Genomic DNA, 6,102 nt, shown 5'->3' on the forward strand with positions numbered 1-6,102 from the left:
TCAAAATAGGAACAATTACCTTTCAGCACATTTTTACCAATGAGAAATAAGTTTGTTTATTCCTATAGCATAAAAATTCATGCTTTGGGATTTGACAAACTCTTGGAAAGCATTTTCTACCTCCTGCTGGTTTTGGAAGCATTTTTCCTGCAAAAAGTTGTCAAGATGCTTGAAGACGTGGTAGTCGGTTGGTGAAAGGTCAGGTGAATATGGCGGATGAGGCAAAACTTTGTAGCCCAATTCATTCAGCTTGTGAAGCATTGGTTGTACGATGCCATGATCTTAGTATTTTGAACGTTGAGTTTTAAGCCAACTTTTTCACTCTCCTCTTTCACCTTCATCAAGAGGCTCTTTAGTTCCTTTTCACTAGTTCCTTTTCACTATCTGCCATAAGGGTGATATCTGCATATCTGAGGTGGTTGATATATCTCCTGGCAGTCTTGATTCCAGCTTGTGATTCATCAAGCCTGGCATTTTGCATGATGTACTGTGCATAGAAGTTAAATAAACCAGTGACAATATAAAGCCTTGTAGAACTCCTTTCCCAATTTTGAATCAGTCATTTGTTCCAAGTCCGGTTCTAACTGTTGATTCTTGACCTCCATACAGGTTTCTCAAGAAGCAGGTAAGGTGGTCTGGTATTTTCCATAGTTTGTTGTGATCCATATAGTCAAAGGCTTTAGCATAGTCAATGAAGCAGAAGTAGTTGTTTTTTCTGGAATTCTTTTGCTTTTTCTATAATCTTACATATATTCGCAATTTGAGAAGCCGTACCATTTTACATTCCCACTAGGCGTGTGTAAGTGACTGTTTTTCCATATCCTCACCATCATTTGGTGGTATAACTTCTTCAGTGTAGCCAGTGTTTATAGGTGTGTAGTAGTGATATCTCATTGCAGTTTTATTTTGCATTTCCCTGGTGCTTGATTTTCAATATCTTTTCATGTGCTTATTTGCCATCCATATATCTTTTTTGGTGAGATATCTGTTCATATCTTTTGCTTATTTTTTAATTGGGTGGGTTTTTTATTTCCTGTGGAGATTTAAGAGTTCTTTAGTTTGCAGATATTTCCCCCCAATCTTTAGCTTGTCTTTCATCCTTTTTACACATGGTATTTTGTAGAACAAATGTTTTAAATTTTGATGAGGTCTGATTTACCAGTTTTTTCTTTTGACTCTTGGACTAGCTATAGAGCTAGGAGATTTTTTCTGTTAAAAAAAAAAAGTTTCATAGATCTTATGTTTTATATGTTAAGCACACGATCCACTTTAAATTTTTGTTTATGGTATGAGGTTTAGATACGTGTTTGCTTTCCTTTATTGATATCCAGTTCCTTCAGTAGTATTTGTTGAAAAGGCTGTTTTTCTTCCATTGAGTTACTTTTGCAACTTTGTCAAAAATCAATTGGCTGTACTTGGATGGGTCTCTTTCTGGATTCTGTTTTCATTTCCATTGATTTCTGTCTGCCCGTACCAGTGTATCACACTGCCTTGATTACTGCAGCTGTAAGTTGGACTTAATATCTGTTAGAATGATTTCCCCAAACTTATTTTTCTTTATCAAGATTATTTTAGCTTTCTGTACTTTGTGCCTTTCTATATAAATGTTTTAATAAGCTTAACCATGTCTAGAAAATGTTGCTGGATTTGATAGGAATTGCATTAAAGTTACTGATCAACTTGGGGTGAATTGACATCTTTATTATTTTGAGTTTCCCAATCTGTTGACAAGTTATGCCTCTCCATTGAGGGAGGTCATCTTGATTTCTCTCTATAGGATTGTGTAATTTTCAACATACCAGTTCTGTACATCTGTTTTTAATTGTGTACTTAAGTATTTAATTTGCTTTGGAGCAAGTACTATGGTAAATGGTATTGCCTTTTTCATTTGGGTTTTCACATGTTCCTTTTTAGTATCTAGAAATACAATTAGTTTTTATGCATTCATCTTGTATCCTGAAATCTTGATCAACTTGCTTATTTTAGGAATTTTTCTGTAGATTCCTTGGGATTTTTCCAAAGACAGCTATGTTTTCTGCAAAGAGGAACAGTTTTATGTCTTCTTTTCCATTGGCTTTTTTTTTAAGAGTCTGTTTTCTATTGAGAATCATGTGTTTTCTGTCTGTAGCCATATACCACAAGTTAATTGTAATTTTCTACTTATCCTTAGGCTCACTTAATGAGCATTTTTTTTTCTCCATAAAGGAAGTTATTATCACTTCTGAGTATCTTTTAGTTATATGCAAATGCTGGGCAATTATTTAGTTTCTGTTACTAATTATCTTGATCTTGTACACTACTCTCTCAGCGTATGCAAGTCAAATTCACAGTCTGATCAAATGTTAAAATATTGAAAATCTTATACTTAAATGGTCACTAACACAAAGAGATTATTGTAGTTAGCTACATGAAGCATATAGAGAGAAGTCAAACCTCAATCCCTGATATATTTCCTATGTAGAATATTGTTTTTAATATTTTGGTAAATTTTCAAAATACCATGTAAAGATAGCTTTGCAATGATACAAATGCTGAAGTGTTATGACTTCTCTTCCCATTTTAGACCAGATGAGTAGGCTTGTAGAGTTGACGTTTATTAGGCTAAAATTTGTGATTTGATTCTCTCATATGTTGCTTGACATTTCATCAAGGAAGAACATTGGCTGTCTCTTGGCTACAAACAGTATTATAGCTATAACCAGTAGCCTTTTGATTTTTAATCTTTGATTACAAGGAGGATAGGGCAAGGATGCAAGTAGATCAGTGTAAACTCATCACCACTTTTTGGAAAATACCTGTATTGATACATGGCAAGTCAGTAACACCATATTCTAATGTAAACATACTGGATAGCACATTGTTTTTCATTGTTGACTTTACTTATTTTCAGAAATAATTCTTAAGTGTTCAGTCTAAGAGTTTTCGTGATCTTTTGACTATGAAAGTTAGTACTTTTTCATTATTGCATATTTGGGATTCCCTGGTGGCTCAATGGTAAAGAATCTGCCTGCCAATACAGGAGATGCCGGTTTGATCCCTGGGTTGGGAAGATCCTCTGAAGTAGGAAATGGCAACCCACTCCAGTATTCTTGCCAGGAAAATCTCGTGGAGAGAGGAGCCTGGCAGGATACTGTCCATAGAGTCACCAAAGAATTGAACATGACTTAGTGACTAAACAACAATAACAACAACATAAGCTGAATATTAAAATAAAATAGCATAAGTTCAATTCTCACAAATTCTGTAAAGAACTACCCAGATTGTTTTGCTTTATGAGTGCTTTGTTACCTTGGATGCTGCTAGTAATAAATGAGATAACCTGTAGTTTGGGCCAGAAATACTTCTGCTATACATAGATTATTTTTCTTTGAACAAATATTGTGATTATTACAGTTGACTTATGGAAGGGAAGAGTAAAAGGACTATAGCATTTATTGGATATTATCTTTTTGGCAACTGCTATAACTAGGTTCCTTACATAATTTATTTCATTCAATTTCACTTAATCTGTGCTACACCAGGGAGAGCCAGAGATAGGACAGGCAGGATTTCAACCCACATCTGTCTAACTCAAAAGTTTGTGCTGTTTCCATTGTATCACAGTGTATTTCAGTCATCAGATAAATAAATATATGTGTGTGCATTAAGGGAACCATTAAACCAAATGTATATTTTCTTTGTGAAGACTAGCACGTACAGAAGTACATTTACTTATTTAACTTACTAGTATATCATTTAGTAGTATAAAGTAGTTACATCTATAATGGGGAATTAAAGTGCCTAACTCCCAGTGTACAGAAGATGAGGGATAAATCCAGTATGCTTTAGTTGTTGTGATTGTAGTTAGTACCCCACAGGATATTTTTGTAGTTTATGTGAGAGAATAAAAACAACTACTATTTCTGGTTTTAAACATTCAACAGACTATGAAAAAGCACAATACATTAATTCACACATAATTCACAAAAACCCAAAGAGTTCTTAGATGAAAGATATTGTTGTTGTTCAGTCTCTCAGTTGTGTCCAACTCTTAGTGACCCCATGAACACCAGGCTTCCCTGTCCTTCACCACCTCCTGGAGTTTGCTCAAGGTGAAAGATGGTTGCTTATTAATTGCATAATGTCATATAGTTTCTTTAGTGAGAAGAGATTTTATATTTCTAAAATATTGAGAAGAACTTGTGCTTTTTCTGCCCTGTTTTACTTTTGCATAATACTGAACATCGTTTCCCCTTTTCTGATATGATAATATTAAAGCAGGATGAAAACTTGCTTCTTAGACTTATAAACGAACCAACTCTTTCATGGATTGATACTAAAATAAAGACATTGTGCTTGTCATCTAAAATACTACTTATTAATTTATTTTAGATTCTAGAATTGTATAAATTTAGCATGAGCCTCTTTGACAAAAATGTAATAATACCAGTAAGAAGAAAGAAATACAAAATTTTAAAAACTCAGAAATGACTTGTAAGTTACAGGAATCTATGGTTTACCACTATGTAATAGCAAGTTTGTTTAAGGCTACAAGTGACACAGTGTCCAATTAAAAGTGGATTAAATGAATAGATGTATAGGTAGGTGGGATGGTAGGCTGGTAGGTGGGTTGGTTGGTTGTTACATAATTTGCTAATTGAGAATCTTAATCACATCAATCTTGGGGTAGCTGCCCAGCACTTTTCTTAGCTTTCTGTCCAGAGTTACAAGATGATTGCCATGATTCAGAACAGGTTTTCACACAACAGAAACCTCTAAATGTGAAACAAGGGGGGAGAGTTTTTTTTTTTTTTTTCCTATAATGTGTGTGCTTTTTTTTTTTCTGTTATAATATTATACTGGGCAGTCTTTACCAAAGCCCCAAGTTCTCCTTTATCTCACTGGCTTAAACTAGATAACCTGCTCACTTTTAAATCAGTCACTAACAAAGGACAATAAAATTACCAAAGTTGGTTTTAATCAGCCATGATCCATCCCCTAGTTCTGGGTGCTTTCTGCCTAATATTGGATCAAAATTGCAACTCTTATGGTGCTGAGGAATAGGATATGGTTGTTAAAAAGACAGCCAGTAGTGTCTGCTCTGCTGCTGCTTCTGCTACTAAGTCGATTCAGTCATGTCTGACTCTGTGCGACCCCATAGACGGCAGCCCACCAGGCGCTCCCATCCCTGGGATTCTCTAAGCAAGAATACTGGAGTGGGTTGCCATTTCCTTCTCCAATGCATGAAAGTGAAAAGTCAAAGTGAAGTCGCTCAGTTGTCCAACTCTTAGTGACCCCATGGACTGCAGCCTACCAGGCTCCTCCATCCACAGGATTTTCCAGGTGAGAGTAATGTGTGTGTTAACATTTTAAGTTGTTTACAAATAAGGGAATAAATCTATCAGTATGTTATATTGCATCAATTTAAAATTGATTACAGTGGATTTTTTATATTCCTGGTTTTTGGAACAGCAACTTTTGAACAGTCTGATTTTTTGTAAATCTTATTCATAATCATTAAACATTTATTTGCAGAAATTAACAGATGGGTAGCTGTGTAGCATATACTGTGCAAATCAAAAGTAAATGGCTTGGGATTTCCCTGACAGTCCAGTGGTTAAGATTCCATGCTTCCATTGAAAAAGGCAGATGTTGGATCCCTGTCAGGGAACTGAGATTCCACATGCCATGTGACGTGGCCAAACAATTAAAACAATAAAAAGTGAATCGCCTTAGAATAAAGTGCGTATATCAAGGTAAAGAGTATAATTTCTGCAACAAGCTGTACTGTGAAGAGGAAAGGTGCAAATAACTGAAAAATAAATAGTGAACACCTGTGCTGAATATATTAACCGGTTGGTTGACAATTTTTCATTTGACTTATCTGAAAGTGTGACTGTTACAAGGCATTAATAAGGCATATTCAGTTTGAAGCATTCCCTTGTTGCTACCATTAATTGATAACAATACTAGATAATATCAGAATTTATACCCCTAAGACTCCCCTGACCTAGAGCCAGACATCCTGGAATGTGAAGTCAAGTGGGCCTTGGAAAGCATCACTATGAACAAAGCCAGCGGAGGTGATAGAATTTTAGCTGAGCTACTCCAAATCCTAAAAGA

General features: G+C 35.2%; 1 protein-coding gene across 1 annotated transcript in view; it reads left to right on the forward strand.

The window, feature by feature from the left end:
* LOC104983432 (rab proteins geranylgeranyltransferase component A 1-like) overlaps positions 1-6,102 on the forward strand; it is a gene marked incomplete at its 5' end in the record, with an annotated part of 24,632 nt that overhangs the window by 2,585 nt on the left and 15,945 nt on the right. The gene's annotated exons all lie outside the window — the stretch shown is intronic.

The sequence above is a fragment of the Bison bison genome, unplaced genomic scaffold (assembly GCF_000754665.1).
Source record: "Bison bison bison isolate TAMUID 2011002044 unplaced genomic scaffold, Bison_UMD1.0 scf7180017862613, whole genome shotgun sequence".
Lineage (NCBI taxonomy): Eukaryota > Metazoa > Chordata > Mammalia > Artiodactyla > Bovidae > Bison > Bison bison.